This window comes from Alexandromys fortis, unplaced genomic scaffold (genome assembly GCF_014885135.2).
Source record: "Alexandromys fortis isolate MF-2015 unplaced genomic scaffold, M_Fortis_MF-2015_v1.1 scaffold_442, whole genome shotgun sequence".
Taxonomy (NCBI): Eukaryota; Metazoa; Chordata; class Mammalia; order Rodentia; family Cricetidae; genus Alexandromys; species Alexandromys fortis.
The window spans coordinates 41,551-62,315 of NW_026068312.1; the positions used below are offsets into that span (position 1 = coordinate 41,551).

At 43.5% G+C, this 20,765-nt stretch overlaps 1 long non-coding RNA gene across 1 annotated transcript; it reads left to right on the forward strand.

Annotated features, from left to right (window-relative positions):
* The first annotated feature begins 826 nt into the window (after positions 1 to 826).
* LOC126495084 (uncharacterized) lies at positions 827 to 4,572 on the forward strand. Its single transcript, XR_007590105.1, has 4 exons — positions 827 to 1,006; positions 1,697 to 1,746; positions 2,127 to 2,183; positions 4,539 to 4,572. It is a non-coding gene; the product is annotated as an uncharacterized lncRNA (long non-coding RNA).
* Positions 4,573 to 20,765: the final 16,193 nt, after the last annotated feature.

Genomic DNA, 20,765 nt, shown 5'->3' on the forward strand with positions numbered 1-20,765 from the left:
CCTCCCTCCCTCCCTCCCTCCCTTCCTTCCTTCCTTCCTTCCTTCCTTCCTTCCATTTTTTTTTCAAGACAGGGTTTTTCTGTGCAACAGCCCTAGGTATCCTGAAACTCTCTTTGTAGACCAGGCTGGCCTCAAACTCATAGATCTGCCTTCCTCTGCCTCCCAAGTGCTGGGAATAAAGGCCTGTGCCACCGTCACTTGACTTTTTGTTAACAGGGATTTTTCTTACCAGCCTCATCATTTACGGATATGAGACTAAGATCTAAGTAAGCCGATAGACTTAAGTACAGCATTTTAAATGTCAGCAATTGGAACACATTGCCTTATGTTAGCAATTGTATTCTTAACCCAGTCCAGGAAATGGAGAAATGTTTAAATAGCAAGTTGATTTTCAAAGCAAGGGAGCAATCTTACTAGGTGTGGACTGCTATGGACTAGCAATGAACTTGCGCACATTACGTGCCACTACGTGCCGCTAGTGTCCTAACTCATGTTCCAGTAGACATGAAGCTCACATTCTCGTCAGTGCCTCTTAATGAAAATGCAATTTCTTGCCTGGGGACAGATAGTCATCTCAGCCATCAGAAACACTGGAGTCCGGCTGAAGGTCGGTGCTTCTGTAGGCTTGGGATTCCATGGTCTTAGATGTGACGCAGAGACATGACTCACCAGAGAGCCAGAAGCAGTGCTTCAGGCTAATGCTTTGGAGACGGGGGCCCACTCTGTCCACAGGCAGACCTCAGGGTCCCCAGTTCCAGTAAGAACTGGAATTAAGCTCATGTATAAAACAAGGGCAGTCCGTCTTAGCACTCAGGCAGTCCGTCTTAGCAGTCTGGGAGTGCAATACATGCTGATTTTCTCAAAGTCAGATGATGGCAGACTGACCAGGGACACAAATTTAGTGTCTCTCCTGTGAATACAAGTGATTCTATAGGCAAGAACTTGCCTATCAGCCACAGAATAGAGACTAGCTCTTGAGAGTCAAGAGCCCTTTCCCTTTGCTACTGTGAGTATCTGGAGCTTTCCCTTATCCCCCAAGAACTTTTGTGGGGTTTTTTTTGGGTTTTTTATTTTGTTTTTCAAGACAGGGTTTCTCTGTAGCTTTGGAGCCTGTCCTGAAACTAGCTTTTCTAGACCATGCTGGTCTTGAACTCATAGAGATCCTTCTGCCTCTGCCTCCCAAGTGCTGGCATTAAAGGCCTGTGCCACCACCACCCGGCTTCCTGAGAACTTTTGTTTGAGAATGGCGAGAAACATGGGGAAGGGGAAACACCACCACCAAGGAGGACAACTTTCAAGGAAGTAAAAAAAGCCAACAGGAACGGCTTAAGGCCGAGGTCGGTGGTGACCAGCAGCGTGAGGAGTGGAAAGAACCTGAGTACTCACTGGAAGACAGTTAGTTATTGAGTACGGTTTTGACTCCATCCCAGTAAATCCTTACAAACACCCAAAGGTGAAGGTGTTTGCCTTGCAGAAGACAGACCTAAGGACAATAGATTTATGTATGGGAGCCATCCAGGGCTGGGATAGAAACCAGAACACGTTTTACTTAAAGCTGTTTTCTGCAACGATTTTCTACTAATTAAATGATAGCATCCATCTTGCCACAGTGCAGCGGGATTGGTGTTTATCAGTTCGGTTAATTTGTTTATAATGAACAAAGTTGCTATAATTTCTGTGAATGTTTTTTCTCCAGCTAACTGAGGAGCCAGATCCCGAGGGAGCAGTACTGATCTGGGAGTGAGGGTAAGAAGGGAGAGGGAAAGTTTCATTTTTTCACTTTCCATCCGCTTCCTCTACGTCCTGGGATCTGATTGGTTAAAAAGTCATGATGACTCACAATGGACCTCAGAACCTTGGAACGGTATACAGTGGGAAGATTTTTGCCCTGACCACTACCACCTAGGTTACTCTTGATCTAGGACTGAAAACAGTAAGTAGAGAGTTTGCTGGGGGGGAGGATTGAGTACTGTGGTCAGGTGTAGATTCCTGTAGCTGTTCTTGGGATGCTCAGGTATTTTGGCCTCAGACTGCTCCTTAGACCATATGAAAGTTCTCTTTGTTTGAATTTCTCCTGTGGTGGGAGGTACCAAAATGTCCTAACAGTGTTCATTCCATTTTCACAGCCTACCTGGGCTTCAGAAGTCAATCATCAATTGAGTTGCTGGAGACTTCAGTCTCAGGTAAGAGCCTCTCCTGTGTCCTTCTCCTGGGTAAAAGCATTTTAGAGATAAGGCCTGGGCTCAGCTTTCCCCCCAGAAACTCTGTTCTGTTGCCTTGGAGACCACTGTCAGGTTCCTAGGCTCCCTTTGTGTGTTTCATTGGTTAGTTGGTTGTGTGTTTCATTGGTTAGCTTGGTTTGCTTTTCCTGTGACTGGGTTCTTTTCTTGTGGCCCAGTGCTAGTGATCACTCTTCTAAAACAGTGGTTCTCAGTCTGTGAATTGTAATTCCACTGTTCATATCAGATATTTGCAGTACAGTTCACAACAGCAGCAAAATTACAGCTAGGAAGTAGAAATGAAAATCATTTATGGTTGGGGGTCAGCACAACATGAGGAACTGTGTTAAAGGATTGCAGCATTAGGAAAGTTGAGAACCGATCTTGTAAAACTGAGAGCCGGACAGTGATGGCGCATGCCTTCAATCCCAGCACTCAGGAGGCAGAGGCAGATGGATCTCTGTGAGTTCGAGGCCAGCCTGGTCTACAGAGCTAGTTCCGGGACAGCCAGGGCTGTTATAAAGAGAAACCCTGTCTCGAAAGAAAACCAAACAATAAAACAAAAACAAACAAACAAACAAAAAACAGAGAAAACATCTGTGAACCAACCTGCCTAGGTCCTATCCTTCTGTTTCTCAAATCTAAGCCTTCCAAGAGCCTTGATACCGGTTCAACACCATTGGCAGAATTAACTGGGCACAATTTCTCATGCTGGTACTGAAAACACATGAGAGTAACGTGTGTAGACCTACAACAGATAATGCCTCCTATCTCCTACCCCTCTGTTTTATATTCTAATGGCTAAAGAACTTGCGGCATGGGAATGCTGTGAATTATTTCAAACCATCTTCTTTATTCATGTGGATTTAACTTATTTTGACTGAAATGTAATAATTCTTGTACTCATTTGTAGCTTAGTATTTCTGTGCATTTATATAGAGTGTGTACTGGTCAAGGCAGATAATAAATGTTTTGGTTTTTCAAGACTGGGTTTTTCTGTGTAACAGTCCTGGCTGTCCTGGAACTCAGTCTGTAGACCAGGCTGGCCTAGAACTCAAAGAAATCTGCCTGCCTCTGCCTCCCAAGGGTTGGGATCAAAAGCATGCGCCACCACTGCCCAGCTGTGAAAATGATTTTTAATGGCACATATTTGTTTCACGTTTAAAATATTATCATTTTTTCCTGAATAATAATATTAATTCTTACTCAAAACCAATCTATAAATTCAACACAATACCATTGATGTGCTTTAATAGGATTTTCTCAAGTAATGACATGAGCAGATTATTCAATTAAGAAAAGCATGCACCTGGCGGTGGTGGTGCACACCTTTAATCCCAGTACTTGGGAAGCAGAGGCAGGTGGATCTCTGTTAGTTCAAGGCCAGCCTGGTTTACAAGAGCTAGTTCCAGGAGAGGCTCCAAAGCTACAGGAAACCCTGTCTCGAAAAACCAAGATATATACCTGATAATGAACTTGACCTATAAGACATGGAAACTTACATGAAGGATTTAGAAATAAAGACATGACTTAAAATGCACCAGAAAAACAAAAGAGATTCTAGACACAGACCTACATTAGTAACAATGTGGAAGAAGGGGTAGCATTCTTTTTTTTATTAAGATTTTTTTTATTTTTATTGAGCTCTACATTTTTGTCTGCTCCCCTCCCTGTCTCTCCCCTCCCCTCCAATCCTTCCCCAAGGTCCCCATGCTCCCAGTTTACTCGGGAGATCTTGTATTTTTCTACTTCCCATGTAGATTAGGTCTATGTATTTCAGGACTGTCAACGCCCCATTCCACTAGAGAATGTGTTCTAAATCTCATAGGATGGCTTTTCCTACACGTCCTGCAATATTGCTATATAGTACCAGAATAAATCCGTCTTTCCGTGTTTATGCCCTGGCACTTTTCCATCACTGCTTTTATGCTTTGGGAGCATCATTAACAAAAAACAGGGTAACACCGACACAAGCTACAGATGCTGTGGAAGAGTTCATGTACACAGCTGCATTTGATAATAAACACAGAGGTGATTCATGCAGTTCCCACGCAGGACAGTGAGAAATGGCATGGAATTCGATTATGCCACTTCACAATGGAACATAATTTCAAATTTAGAATCTCTTTTATTTCTGGAATTTCCCACTTACTATCTTCAGATCATGATTGACCACTAGTAAGTAAAGCTATGGGAATTGAAACTCTAGGTGAGGCAGGACTCCTGCATTAACAGTAATGTGGGGGCAGGTAAGGAGGTGATCAGAAAATGAGAACCTCTGAGGCCCGTGGCTTATTTGGATTTCATTATCTTTTGTAGACATCCTCCGCTGTGCTGTCTCCTTGAGACTGCGTGGAATCTACCAGCCATGGATAGAGGACAACCCGAGGTCGTTTCCAGCCCACCAAGAGAGAGCCCCAGGAGGAAGGCAGATGAATACTTAAAGCGTGGCAAAGGCACCAAAAACGTGATGAGCTTTATATTAGGCAGACAACTGGGGAGGCATGAAAATGAAGCGGAAATGTACAGGTGGCTGTGGATGCTGACACGAGGAATGCCAGGCTGGAGGTGGCCGTTGCCCAAGCATCATATTACTTACATGCTTATGCCCATCCCAAATCACGGGAAACCCTCCAAGAAGAATGAAAATTAAAACTTCTCCTTGTTTTTGATGTTGAATACAAGCTGTACTTTCCATTTCTTTTGGTCTGTGTGTCTTTTTTTTACTAAATGTTTGCTAAAATGTTTTACTAAATATCTCATTTAGTATTCAACTATGAATAGACTGTCTGGAACTAATCCATTCACCCACTTCCAGCTCTCCAACTTCTCCCCTAGCCCTGTCCCCACTTCTCTCTCCTCCTAGTTTCATGTGCTTTTTAAAAATTTAATACCCACTGAGTCCATTTGGTGCCGCCTATTGTATATGTTTTAATCTGACTTTCTACAGTCATGTTGGACAGAGAAGTCTACCCATCCTGACAGTCCATGTAGAAGCTCTCAGACTCAAGATAGTGAGATTGGGTTGCAAATCACATCTCTTTCGCTGTCATCTGGAAAATCGGTGTTTATGCATGCCTATAGCACTTGGCCATTCAGGAGCAAAGAATCTTTCCCCTAAGTCATTTTGGATAGGCATCCACCATGTTGCTCTGTAAAGCCTGTCTGCCTTCCCTACTAAAAAGAAATTCTTGAGGGCAAAGCAGAGCCGGTGGGAGGTTCTGAGTACCTTTTTATTATGGTGCTCATGAGAACATGACTTAGAAAGCCCAGTTCTAGTTAATACAAAATAGGGCACGGAACATTTTGTATTGGAAATACTATATATTGAGAACCTTGTTAAAGTCTTTTTTCAAAGAAGTGGAATTCCCAGGTGTGAGTTTTTGTAGGAGAGCCAGAGAGAGACAGGGTGGGGTGGGGGGACTTAAATATGTCAAGCCCCAGGTAGATAGATTGAGTAGAATTCTTCTGTTTTGGTTTGTTTTTTCAAGACAGGGTTTCTCTGTAGCTTTGGAGCCTGTCCTGGAACTAGCTCTTGTAGACCAGGCTAGCCTCCAACTCACAGGCCTGCCTCTGCCTCCTGAGTGCTGGGATAGAATTCTTCTGACCAACATGATGCTACCTCATAGTCAAGAAAGACTTAAGGAATAGCTCTTGTTAAAACAAAACAAAAACAAAAAACAGACCAGGTGGTGGTGGCACATGCCTTACTTAGTCCTAACACTCAGGAAGCAGAGGCAGGAGTATCTCTGTGAGTTCAAAACCAGCCTAGACTACAGAGTGAGTTCCAGGACAGCCAGAGCTGTCCAGGCACCAGGCACACACATGGTGCAGTTATAAAATGCAGGCAAACACTCAAAAACACACAAAAACAAAAGAGTAAAAAACAATAGCAACTTTATCCCTAAAAGGAATGGGCTGAGAAACACCAGAAGTCTACAACAAGTTTACAAGTCTAAAACGGATGTTGCGCAAGAATGAGCCTTGCAGAATGAGGGCGAACGTCAACAGGAAAAAAAAAGGGCTAGGAGCCTGAGCATGGGAAATGTGGGTATCCCAGATAGATGACAAGAAGGGTGGAAAGGACAGGTGGGACGACAATAGGTTCCAAACACCTCTCTAAAGTGAAATGGCCAAGACTTGGAGGCGCCACCGTGAAAACATTCCTAAATTTCTTGCATTGTTCTTGTTGCTTAATGTGAGATAAAAAAAAAAAAAAAATGAGACTCCATGTAGCCTTCACGGCAAATCGTTTTCTGTTTGGTTGGTTTTGTTTTGTTGGGGGAGGTAGGAGTTATGGGGTTTTTTGTTGTTTTTCTGTTTGGTTGGGTTTTGTTTTGTTTTGTTTTGTTTTGTTTTGTTTTGTTTTGTTTTGTTACAGGGTTTCTCCTGGAGATCCTGGGACTTGTTCTGTAGAACAGGCTGACCTCAGAATCACACCTGCCTCTGCCTCCAAGGGCTGGGATTAAAGGTGTGCACCACTACCGCCTAGCTAATAGCGCATTTTTTTTTTTTACCCCTTTCTAAGTCTGTCCTTGGCTCTATCTCAGAGGATGTCACTCTGTCTCCCTTTAACTTCCTCTGTTCCAGGTCCTCGTGTAGAATATGTTCTTCTCCCCGTCCCCCTTGATAGCTATGCTTTGATCCCGTTGCATAAAAAAATACAGCCCCTCCCCAATATCTATATAGTTCCAGTCTAGGTCCAGAGGTGCGGGTGGTTCTGTGAAAGAGAGAGTACAGTCACTCTTGTGATGGCAACAATGATCAGTCAAGCCCATTAAAACCATGACTGTGGGGAAGAGAGAATGAGCTGAGGCTGAAGGACAACAGAGGGGAACAAGGAGACACACAAAAGGAGTGGAGACCAGACAAGAAGCATCATCCCAGGGCCATCCAAGGCCAGAGAGAATTTTGCGGGGAGGCCCACGGGTGGCAACCATATGTGATCCCCCAGTGATCCAAGGGAGGGAAGTACACAAGTAGCTCAGAGCAGAAGAGGGTGCTGCTGCCGGATAACTAGAGTTTACCGAGCAGAACCTGGAGATATCAAGGAAACCACTAGAAGGCAGCAGGAAGTTCAAGTGGAACGACCTAGTCTCTGACTGGCTGAGTCCTCAGACTAGTTGATGGCAACAGTTTCATGCCTCACTTCCTGTCCTCCTGTGAAGGTGATCAAACCCAAAGGTAGGAGCTCTAGCTGCTCCTCCACGAGAGGGTGTGTACTCGCTAGGTGTCTGGAGGGGCTGGAGAACTGAAGGACTTCTTGGTGGAGAATGAGGGGTGGAATGTAGCCTTGACGTGTCGATTTCCTGAGAATCAGAGCAGAGGGCACAAGGCAGGAGAAGAAAGGAGGACACATTGCATTGTACCAATAGAGTAACCAGTACAGTCTGCCATTTTTCCCACATCCAGCCCCACAGTTTCTCTGGTCAGGTTAAAGGAGCCCTTTGCCTTACATAAGGTAACACATGAAATCCTATCAGATATCGTGGGATGAGGTTACTTTTACCGCAATTCCACTTGAAACAGAAATTTAAATTCTAACTTTAAGGTTAATGGCCAGTTTTCACATATCATGTAGTGTAAAAGGGAAACCCCCTTCATGCATAGTTAATTCTGACAAAATCTCACATAGAAGATCACTACCCAGTGATTGGCTCTTTCGTTCCCAAGAGACATCAGTGTTTGGCGCTGATACAATCGTGGAGTTCCATCCGGTCCCCGTTAAGCAGTCAAAGTGGACAGAGGAGTGTTAGACTGCATTCCAGTGAATTCCATTGCTCCCACAAAAGTCTTCTTTTTATTTTATACTTGTGAAGCAGAAAACTCAAGTTCTGCCTTGACAGTCTAGGTAGCCCTTCACATATATAAGTCTTGCTACCAAGTTGCTGACATTCAACAGGGGACAACATGTCAGTGTAGTATCCACACAGCAGGACCATGGATGTGTCAAACTGAGACCTGTAGCCATCAAACCACCCAAATCGTATTTTGGGGGAGGAAGGAATGGAAAACTATAGATTGTAAAGAATTTTATAGTGGGGATTCCTGTTCTCAACTCCAAGCAACCTGAGGTGTCATTTGCCAAGCTCAAGCTGGAGAGAAGAGTTGGGGTGAGAAAGAAGGTAGCCCCACTTCATCCTTGCTTTATTTCAGCTTCATCTTCAGCTGTGTAAGGCCAACCATGTCCATACACATCTACTTTAGAATGCCTCTTTTCCTTTGGTTCCATTTAGGTTTTCCAGAGGCTCTCAATTCTCCTCTCCTGAGTTTACCTTTCCGTAGGCACTGAGCAGCTTCTTCTTCCCAGTGCCTGGAGAACCAAGGAGAAGCCAAAGGTGTGAGCATCACTCTCAAAGGCTAGGAAAGAGAGGCACGCTGTCTCCCCCTTGTCCTTCCTGGAACAGAGAGAACAGGGGGGAAAGAGAGAGAGAGAGATGAAACAAAAGGGGGGATTGTCCTTTTGCCCCTTCCTTTCAGTAAATGCTCTGATCTTCCCTTTTTCTACTCCAAGTGAGGGTCAGCTTGGAGGAAAGGGAAGGAAAAGGCTGAAGTGTGTGGAAAACCCCATGTTCTGGCTGCTGCTGATCAGTACTGCGATCATGGGCTCATGGAGCTGGGTGTCTTAGACATGTGCATCTCACCCCTGGATTTGGGGTACTTGTTCACGCATATATGAACTATGGCTTCTTAACAACAGGGTGTCCGAGGCCTGAACTACCTTCCCCTTAATTTCATGTCTTCTCCAGAACGATACCTGTGACGAAAGGCAGAGCCCAGAGAAGGTTGGAGGCTCAGGACTGTGCCTTGTGGCCTTCCCTGTACTGTTTGTTAGTTGACCTAGATAACATCACTATCTTCTAAATCTTGTCCTCTGGCTTCTCTTTCGACTCTACCGAGTCAACAGATTTTCACCCCAATGTCTGCAATGATCCTTGGTTTTAGTTCCTGGTGTAAAAAAGAAGCTATTTCGAACTGTGTGGTGTTGGAGGATAGGAGAACAAAGTAAGCGAAGTAGCAACAATGGACAGAGGGAATTAGAGAGCAGTAAATTGGAGATGTGGGCAAGACTGCGTTCTCTCTCTTTCTTTCCTTCCTTTCTTTCTTTCTTTCTTTCTTTCTTTCTTTCTTTCTTTCGTTTTTTTTTGTCTTCGGTTTTTCAAGACATGGTTTCTCTGTGTAACTCTGACTATCCTGGAACTCAAACTTGCTTTGTAGACCAGGCTGGCCTAGAACTCAACAGAGATCTGCATGCCTCTGCCTCCAGAGTGCTGGAATTAAAGGCATGCATCACCACTGCTCAACTAAGACTAGATTCCTATAGGACATCATTATTTCTGTAAAGATTTAGTATGACTCAAGCAATAGACATATAGTATTGAGTTTCCCCTTCCCATTCAGTGCACCATTGGGTAGGATGCCTTTTCTCCTGATCGCTCCAGCTCATCCACCAGGCTCTGCCTAATCGTCTCCTGGGGCCATCCGCTGACTCAGCTAAGGCCTCTCAGTCTTGACTTGTTAGCCTCCAGGCTCCCTTCTTGCTTCATTGCTGCATCAGAGAACTGAAATCCTTATTACGCACGTCAAAGGAAATGATAAAGTTGTTTACTCAGCTGTTTTCTGGGTATGGGGGAGAAGAGAAAAGGTCAAGGATGAGTCTGTTGTCTGGCTACTCTGCCACTCAACTTTTAGGTCCCCAGGAAGCACGTTTACACACACACATATGACTGTGGTATACACATATCTATGTGTATGCATATATGTTTGTAAAACAGTCCTTCCATATTTGCATAGTTCAATGAACGATCACAAATAAAACCCGAAACTAAACTCCCCGAAAGAATACAACCTGACAGACACCTTGACATTCCACTCCTGATTCCTCCTACTCCCATGTTTCCTTCCCTTTAACGTTACCAGCATTCTGAATGGTATCCTAATCACTAGTTTACCTTGTTTCGGTTTTTATTGTGTTTGCATTCTTAAATATATTTGTTGTTTTGTTTAGTCTGAAAATGAAGCATTTGACTACCATAGTTGTTGTAGTCTATATTCTCCCAACATATGTATGTTAGAATTTAGTCTCAAGAAATGGAGTCAGGCGGTGGTGGCACACACCTTTAATCAGGAGGCAGAGAGGCAGGCAGATCTCTGTGAGTTCGAGGCCAGCCTGGTCTACAGAGCTAGTTACAGGACAGCCAGGGCAGTTACACAGAGAAACCTTGTCTCCAAAAGCAAGCAAACAAACAAAAACAAGAAATTTGGAGTGATCAAATCCTGAGGAGACTATTCTCATGGATAAGATTAATATCTTTACCAACAGGCTCGGCGAGAACCCCCCTTCCCACTTTCCTGCTATGTAAAGGCCTATGTAGCAACAAAACAGTCTAGGAAGCAAAGAGTGAGTCTTGACCAAGAGTCAAGTCTGCCAGCACCTTGGCCTTGAACTTCCCAGCCCCAGGAACAGTGAGCAATAGCTGTGGTTTGTAAAGCACCCAGGCTGAGAGATTTTGGTCTAAGAGCTCAAAAAGACTTATGGTGGCATAAGTGCAGACGACTGTTGGGAGGGAAACAGAGGCTTCCAAGCAGGAATGGAGGCGTTAGGCCTCTGCCAAAAACTCCCATGAGCGCGGGGAAGCTGCTCCCGTGCTGAAGCCTTGGTGCACAGCCAGTGCATTGTAGTCTCTAAGAAAGTTACAGCCAGACTCAGGAGCCTCTCAGGAGGGCCAGACACTTTCTTACCTGTGTCTAGATTCTGGGCTCTTGCCCATTCCAAACCTTTTTATTGAGAACCTTCAGCCAAGGTTTTCACCAGGTATTTCTACTCCTTCTATGAGAGAAAGGTCTTGAAGATGCTTTATTCTCTTTCATTTTAATTACTACTCCTAGCCCTACCCTTTTTTTTATTCTTGGGTCCACAAGAATGAGGCTTTTGTTGAGGGCTCCCTTTTCAGTGAGACTATTCTCCATCTCTGTGCTGGCTGAGGATTCTTGATCCAGTGGTATTTTCAGGAAGAATATGGAGCAGGAGGGAGGTGACATTTGCACCCACTTAGCCTATTGTTAGCTATTACAGCGGTTAAAGGACTGGCTGCTACCATTTTAACTTGGCTTAACAGCTACCTTGACACCTAGCAGCTCTTTCCTGCTCTCTCTGGCTCAACTTTGGCCTTGATGGTATAAGCAAAGAGAACAATGCCATCGCATCCGGGAACCTCTGCTTTTCTGTCCCCAGGTGGTAGCTAATTGCTTTCCTACCTTGTAGCACTCTAGTCTGGTTCCATCAATGCTTAAATCTTATTTAAATTTGTCACCGCTTGGAAAGTTTGTAGATGCTGGCAGTTTCTGAGAGTTACGTGACTCTGCTCGTGGGTGACTTTCTTTGTATCTCTACCGCCGACTTCCACATGCACACAAGCTCCCATTTGTTCAGATGGAGGAAATGGTCAAATCTCCCTGCTTCAAGGCGAGTCCATCAAGTCCTTTCTGGTTTAAACATTAACCTCTTTGGGGGCAATTGGTACTTATTTTGTTCTTTGGTTCAATGGTTTAGGATCTTTAGATTCAAATCCAGTAGTATTTTTCAAGTTTTAATGGTGTATTTATTTAATTAGTGTGCATGCACACACACACAAATATGTACATATGTGTATGTACTAGGGCATACATGTGAAGGTCATAGGACAAGGTATGGGAGTCATTTTTCCTCCTTTCTCCACGGGGGTCCTGGAGCTAAAACTCAGGTCATTGGGTTTGGGAGCAAGCATCTTTACCTGCGTTGCCATCACACCAGCCCCGAAATCCAATGTTCTTAACATGGCCGTTCCACCCTTTCATGTTCCCTAGCCACTCCTTCCTTTTTCTTCCTTCGCTTCCTCATCCTTTCTTTTTTGTAAAACCTCCTTTTGCTTACTTCCTCCTCCTTTCTATCTCCTCTTGGTAACCTGCCCAATCAATACATCTTCTTCCCTCCTCTTCTGATTCTTTTCCCTCATCCTCCTCTACTCAAACTATCTAGGTACCGATGAATATAGCAAGGATAACATACCCAAAGCCTTGGCACAACACCTTTGCATGTTTGCCATTCCCCACTATACTTCTGATAAACAAAACAGATTATCCCTGGCCGTGGCACACACCAACATTTGATATTGGTATCTGTGGTTGCTGTTTTGGCTTAATGGGTTGTGTGCCTTGGGCCTTCTTCTGAGTCCCAGGCTTTGTTTCCTCGACCAGTACTCTTGGTACATCCAGGAAATCCCTTTCTGAGATCTTCAGCTGAACTTCATTCATGTTACAAAGAAGGAAACTCAAGACACCTATCACCTCCAAACCCATCTTCCCCTAATGATAGGGTACCATTTCTGACCTCCAATTGTCTAGTTCTGTTGGAGGGTGCTGATAATAGGTCCCTCAGGTATAGTTATCACTAAAAATGTGTGGCCACTCAAAATCCTCTGAGATTCTCAGCCTCTCATGCTTTCTGTCCCAATGTTCTCTTTCCTTTCTTGGCCTCTCTTCTGGGGTTACCTCTTGTCACCATATAGACTGTGCACTCTGCAACCGAAGCAGAACCATTCACACAGAACGCATTCTGGAGTTGGAGTCGTGCACAGCCTACATGAGAGTGCGTTTTGCTCTTGCATCTCCTTGAATAGCTCAGGAACCTCACTCCTTTCTCAGAAACAGAAATCAAGAATTACATCCTTTTGGGTACCAAGAGAACATTGGTATCAAAATTTCTTTTGGATAAGTTATGCTAAAAAGATTGAAAATAAAATCCTTGCTATATTTCTACAAATCTGACTTAAAAACAAGTCCAGCACCATAAAAATGTGCACCCAAATTCTTTCTATATATAGCAATCACTGAGAGGGCCTGTACCTTCTTTCTGATATTTTAAGTTCAGTGATGGCAGATAAGTGGGAATGCCGATCAGCATCTTTAAAATGTTCACTGTTTTCATCTTTCTAGAAAGACAAGAGAGTCTAATAAAAGGTAGAAATTATAAAAGAATTCAGAAGAACAAGCGCCTTGTCTGAAACCAAAACTTTAGGTTAGATATATTCCTCCGGACTGAGAGTGGGGGGGGGGAGGGGGTATTCATTGATTCTTGTTTTTCCTACCTTAGGAAGTATACTAAGTTCTCTAAGCTCTGGCAGCTGGAGCGTCACTCTCTGAGACCACTCTGCTTCTTGACAGGCAGCCACACTGAACTGATTGTAGTGTGTTTTGGCCACTGAATGGAGAAGGATGTTCCATGCAGAAGCTCAGTGTAATAAGTGTATATGGTACAAGACCCTGGCAATGAGCAGCGCAGTCTTCATCCCTGAACCAAATCAACATGTTCCCCCATCTTCTATGCCCAGGATCTTGATATCCACTCCCCGGGGAAAGTAGACAAAAGCACATTCACCAAGTATTCAAGCAACTGAAGGAGAAGCTCCGAAAACTGTTGGATGGGATAACATGAGAAAATAGGGGTACTTACAACGTGCTGCAGGGTGGAAGGGTAGCAAGCCCACGAGTGAGGTGTGGATAAGACAAATTAAATTAAGGCAGAGGAAACATGTGGTGGAGAGAAAAAAGGGCCCTCTGTAAGAGGCAGAAAGGGACTCGTAAGAGCAGCTCTTGGAGAAGGGAAAGGTGATGGGGGCATTTCCATATCACCTGTAGCCTTTGCATCCCATTGATTCCCACCATTTCATCAGAAGAAAAGACAGAAACGCAGCAGGGACAGAGTTCAAAAGGTGACAAAAATCCCACTAAGAATATCATTTCAAGCCGGGTGGTGGTGGCGCATGCTTTTAATCCCAGCACTTGGGAGGCAGAGGCAGGGGAATTTCTGTGAGTTCGAGGCCAGCCTGGTCTACAAGAGCTAGTTCCAAGACAGCTATGACTGTTGCACAGAGAAACCCTGCCTTGAAAAACCAAAAAATAAAATAAAAAAAATTAAAAAAGAATAGTATTCATAATTCTTGCCATCCCATAGACTAGTGGTTCTCAACCTTCCTAATGCTGTGACCTTTTATACAGTTCTTCGTGTTGTGGTGACCTCAAACCATAGAATTATTTTCATTGCTACTTCATAGCTGTAACTTTGGTACTGCTAAGAACTGTAATGTAAATATCTATGGGTTTTGATGTTCTTAGGTGACCCCTGTGAAAGACTCCTCCACAGAGGGGTTGCGAGCCACAGGTTGAGAACCACTACCTTAGATGATAACAAAAATAATATTATTTCCCCAAGACCCGGTCTCTGCTCCTTAGGACTAAACAAGGTACATAAGGAAGTTGAGGAAATCTCCTTCCACTACTTAGAAAAGGCCCTTTCTACCAGGCTCAAGCCTTCCCTTTCCCGTGCAGAAACCTTTTGTGACCAGGAGCACAGGAAAAGCAGGCCCGCCACAGTGACCTGACCAGCATAATAACTGGCTTCAGCTTTGGGCCCAAGCCTAACTTCCTCAATCACACTCACCGTCTCACAATGAATCAGGTTACAAAAGCCAGGCTCGAAAAATGTCCACCGTGCAGACAGAGGCCTCTAGAGGCTCCCAAAGCAGTGAACATTCTTCTTACAAAAGTCACCCGGATCCTTTCTGCTCCCTGTAGCTATCACGTAGGGAGAGGCCTATACACCTCTCACCTCTTCGAGCAGTGCTAATAGCAAAAGCATGTGAGATACGAGCACTACAGCACAGTACCGGGAAAAAAATCGCTGATCTTCACTCTGTCCTTAAACTCAGGGTTCAAAAAGTACACCAGTACCTGCACGTCCAACCTAAATACGTGACAACCTCCTTCAAAACGGTATGATCATGACCTGGTGTCTTTCTACACTATAACCCAAATGTCTGCGGTACATGCAAAAAGTCACATACAAAATAACCTAGCCAGATGGTGGTGGTGAACATCTTTAATACTAATGCTTGAGGATCTCTGAGTTCGAGGCCAGCCTGGTCTGCCAGTCGAGTTTCAGGACAGCCAGGGCTACACAGAGGAACTCTGTCTCAAAGTAATAAAATAAAATAAAATAATCCCAAAACAGACAAAGATCCCATCACTCAGGAGACAGAGGCAGGTCGATCTATTGAGTTCCAGGATAACCAGGATTGCACAGAGAAATCCCGTTTCGAAAAATCAAAAACAAAAACAACCCCCTCCAAAAAAAAAAACCCAAAAAACAGAAAAGGCCATGTAGTGGTGGTGCATTCCTTTGATTCCAGCACTCAGGAGACAGAGACAGGCAGATCTCTGTGAATTCGAGGCCAGCCTGGCCTACAGAGTGAGTTTCAGGACAGTTAGGGCTACACAGAGAAGCCCTGTTTCGAAGACCACAAGTAAGTAGTATGACATCTTTCAAGAGTAAAAATAAAGAATTGTCAACTACCAACTACCAATGTTCTTTCCTCTAAAGGGAGGAGAACAATGGTTGATACTCAAGATGATGGCAGTTAGAAGCAGAGAGCATGAAGGCACAGATGTGGTGGTCAAGTTGCTGTACCTCATGAAGTGAAGTGAAATGTTTATATAAGTAAACTGCAATGATTCATTGCATTGAGACTCACCAGAGCCAGGCAGTGGTCACACACACCTTTAATCCCAGCACTCAGGAGGCAGAGGCAGGCAGGCAGATCTTTGTGGCTTTGAGGCCAGCCTAATCTACAGAGTGAGTTCTAGGTGGGGAGATTCAAAACAGGATTTCTCTGTTTAACAGTCCTGGCTGTCCTGGAACTCTGTAGACCAGGATGGCCTCGAATTTACAGAGATCCACTTGCCTCTGCCTCTCAAGTGCTGGGATTAAAGGCACACGCCACCACTCTCCAGCACAAACACTGATACAGTAAACATAAAACTAAAACTTTTGCTCTGTGAAAGATCTTGCTAATAATATAAAAAATAAGCCACAAGCTGTGATAAATGATTTCCAAAGCTCATGCCCAACAAAGGCTAGTGTCAAAGCTATATAAAGGATACTTCAAAATTCAATTTAAAAGCAGCTCCATTAAATAACAGGAAAAATATCGCAATAGGTATTTTATGGGAAAAGCAGAACAGGCAGCAAATAAGCACATGAAATGATATAAAGCATTCGTGCGCACAGCTTGATCCCAGCACAGTGGAAGTAGGAGGCAGGCAGAGCTCTGTGAATTCACGACAATCTTGGTCACAAAGCAAGTTCCAAGCCAGGCAGGGCTACACAGTAAGACACTGCCTTAGGAATGTAAATGAGAGCTATAATAAGACAATACATGTGGAGTATGATAAAGGCTCAAATGAGAAACAGTGCTGACACTAAATACTGGCAACAATGCAGAGAAACCGAGCTGTTCATGCACTACTGGCTGCAGTATAAAATGATATATTCATTCTGGAAAATAATTTAAACATTTCCTTACAAAATTGAAGATGCAAAAATTGTTTTGGTTTTGTGAAACAGTGTTCTGCTATGTGGTCTTAGCTGGCCTCTGCCTCCAGAGTGTTGGGATTGAAGGTGTATGTATGTGATCAGTCTGGGTTTCAATATGCCACTATTTGGATGGCTTTGCCATGTATCGATTCAGGTAGACTATAGTATTTACGGGCCGAACACTCATCTAAGCATTAGTGTGATAGTACTCTGTAAGTTGCTCCATCCACAGTTAGCTGATTTTTAAGAAAAGGGGACTACTCTTCATAAGGTGGGTGGCTCTCATGCAATGAGTTAGAGAACAAACACATGTTCCTAGAGAAAGAAGAAATCCTGCCTCAAGTTGGCAACATTTTGATAGGCTTCACTCTGCCAGCCTACTCTATAGTTTTCAGGCTTACAGCCCCATAATTTACATAAACCAACTTTTTTAAATAAATATCTCTATATACATATGTATACATGCATGTTCATTTTGCACATCCATGCGTTAGTATGTATTTATCTTTAAACAGCTATACATGCATGAGTGTTTGTTTGTATGTGTGCGTATGTGAGTGGGTTTCCTATAGCCTAATGGTCCTGTTTCTCTGAACAACCCTGGCTGATACAGATTTTAGTACCAAGAGTGGTTCCACAGGAACAGAATCTTAAAGTTAAGAGTCTTGGCATTTTTTTTTCTTTCAATTTGATTAAACGTGAATGCACCGACTCAATTTCCTGAGTGAGAGAAGACCCTGGTTGTCTGTGCTATGAGACACAGACAAGGAAAATTTCAGTATTAGGTAATCTTAGTAAAAGACTTACAAAAGGTTGAGATCTGAGGTGATCACAAACTGGACATCTGGACACATTTTATCATAACTAAGGAGTGCGATAAGGCTAGCTAGTTGATCTAAGCTGGGCTAAAGAGAATGGGAGTAGAAAATAAAAGAGAATCCATACCAAACACCACAAAAATTACCAGAAAGCTTCTATATCTGTGCCCCAAAGGAACCCTTATCTCCTGTAGTCACAAGCTGAAACCTGCATGAAAGCACTCTTAAGGGTATCTTTTTTTTTTTTTTAAGGGCATTGATTGAAAAGAAAAGCTATTCTGTAACACCATCATGTAGATGTAAGGAGAGATCCTCAGAAAACCCAGGATTCAGAACCTTCAAATTCTGCCACATATTCTCTGACAATTAAGAAAAGTGTCTTTCAGGTCGGACATGGTGGCTCACACCTTTAATCCCAGCACTCAGGAGGGAGAGGCACGTAGATCTCTGAGTTTGAGGCCAGCCTGGTCTACAGAGCGAGTTCTAGGACAACCAAGGTTATGTAGAGACCCTGTCTCCTAAACCAGAACAAAACAAAATAATTAAAAAAATCTTTCTACCAGTTTGAGATGAACCCTGAAAAAACTTTAATGGCTTCTATTAGTTAGTTGCTTTTCAAGACAATGATGACTTGCCTCAGGATTTGCCTCATAAACAGCCTTTTGTATTTCTAGACTGAACACTAACTAGTCTTAAATTCTAGCAGACCTCAAAAGGTGAGGTAGAAGGAGGAAATATGCTACAGCTAAAGATTAGTTTATTTTCCAATTCATAAGAACACAAATTTAGACACTGTGCAAATGGATGCTAGAAGCGTGGGATAGGACTCGGAAGAAGGCTCAACAGTTAAGAGCATGGACTGCTCTTTCAGAGATCTGATTCGCTGAACTCACACGGTGACTTAAACTATCCATAACTCCAGTTCCATGGGATTTGCTGCCCTCTTCTGACCTCCTTGGGCAGTAGGTACACACATGGAGGACAGACACACCGGCAGGCAGAACAGTCAAACACATAAAAAATAGGAAAAAAAATCTAAAAAAAAAAAAGTGAAAAGGAAAAATCTTATGAACCATTCACTGAGAATTTTTTTATATTATCATCTTTGTTTTCGCAGTTTCTAAGGGATTAGAGATTCTGTACATGTTTTTAACTTTTTATTTGTTTCATGGATATTAGTATTTTGCCTGCATTTATACATGGGCCCCACATGTGTGCCTGTGGAGGCCATAGGAGAATATCAGATTCCCTATAACTGGATTTGCAGATGGCATGTAGGCACTGGGAACCAAACCTTGATCCTCTGCAAAATTAACAAGTCCTCTTAACACCTGAGCCATCTCTCTAGAGTCAGACACGTTTTATAATTATGATATTGGCAGAAGTCACAAGAATGAGCTTCCTGGTTTATTGTATGTTTATTAAAAGCTTTTTATTCAATAAACAAAAGAAAGCAAAGCTTTTCTGTGTCAAAAATAGTGTGATTATAATTATAAAGTTTCTCCTCTTCCGTTTTCTCGCTCCAAATTGTCCTATGCAATCCTCCTTGGTTACCTTTAATTTTATAGCCTCTTTTTTTCTAATTGTTATTACAAAAATTATTTTTAAAAACCCAAAACTTCAGAGTTCAAAAATAAATCTGAAACAATGTGGGAGTAATGTAAAGTTGGATCGAGTTGAACGTACTGATGTTAGGTGAGAACGCAGTGCTTCAGAATCTAATCTAAAACCCAGAGCTGGGCACATTAGCTCGGCAGAGCTGTTGACTGGCATGTGCAAGACTCTTTGTTCAATGGCCAGGAAATCATTTCATTCATCTGTGGAGTGAGAATTACTACAAAAATATTGTAAAGGGTACACAAGTTGTAGAAAGAGGTCTACTAGTTGCACTGAAGCATGCATGAAAGTGTGCCTTGTGTTAAATCAGAGTTGAAATGATTGAACTGCCTTGAAATACTGTATACAGATTCTTAGGGAGATTACAATGCTAAAGACCCACTTACCCTCCCGGATCTTTTGGATCTCTTTGATTGTTCTTCTCTGCAGAACAAAAATTTCAGTGGTGCTAGGTGGTGGTGATGCACACCTTTAATCCCAGCACTCGGGAGGCAGAGGCAGGTGAATATCTGTGAGTTTGAGACTAGCCTGGTCTACAAAGTGAGTTCCAGGACAGCTAGGGCTGTTACACAGAGAAACCCTGTCTGAAAAAACTAAAATAAATAAATAAATAAATAAATAAATAAATAAATTAAAATAAAGGGACTGGAGAGATGGCTTAGAGGTTAAGAGCACTGGTTAGTCTTCCAGAGGTCCTGAGTTCAGTTCCCAGCAACCACATGGTGTCTCACAGCCATCTGTAATGAGATCTGGCGCCCTCTTCTGGTGTGCAGGCATACATATCAGCAAAACATTGTCTACATTATAAATAAATCCTTAAAAAAATTCATTGACAACTGCTCCCCATGAACCTGTTTACATAAAGTGATGGAGGTGACTGAACACCAGGGTGGCATGGACCAAGTCAGGACACTTAGAGACTTCCGGCATTGACTTAGCTGTTCAGAATGGCCCTTGAAGGGAGCCTACTAACGGGATGGATGGAAGACCTAGAGAAAATTCACAGGAGACTAACTGCAATAGTCCAAACCTCAGCCATGTTCAGATCTGAGCCAGTTATGTACCTAGAGCCTCCTGAATGAAAGGGGAGGCCGAGGCCAAGCACCCTTCTCCCCTCTGTCTGTCTCTCTCTCTCTCAGTCTCTTTCCCTGTTTCTCTCTGCTCTTTCCCCTTCTCCCCTTACCCTCTCTCCCCTTCCCTTCCATAAACCATTAAATAAATTTCCAACCTCACTCTGCATGGTGTGCCTATCCATATCCATGTCTATGTCTCCCACCTGCGGCATGGCTCCCTGCCCAGGACCAGCCAACTTCAGAGACCTGTGGCATGGTCTTGTGGAGTGTTCATCTGTCTGTCTCTCCTCATGGGACTCGCTGCCTCTCTTGGCCCACTGCAGGCACTCGGGCAACTGTGCCGTCCCTGCCTGGGACTGGCTGCTCTTGGGACCCACTGCCCTCTGTAGCCACTTGGGGACCTGCAGCATTTTTACTTAATCCATTACACCTTTATTCTTATACAAGTTCGTGAACTCGGACTCTCTGTGTGTCCAATATATTGGCGTGATTGGAGCGCCCCTGAGCTCAGTTGGGGTTGGATTTTTAAAATAGCAAAGGTAGGGGTGAGGGATTTCTAAGGTTCAGGACCCCTGATTGCCTGACATTTGTTTAGGGGTGTCCTGGTGAAAAGCAATGAGTGCATGTT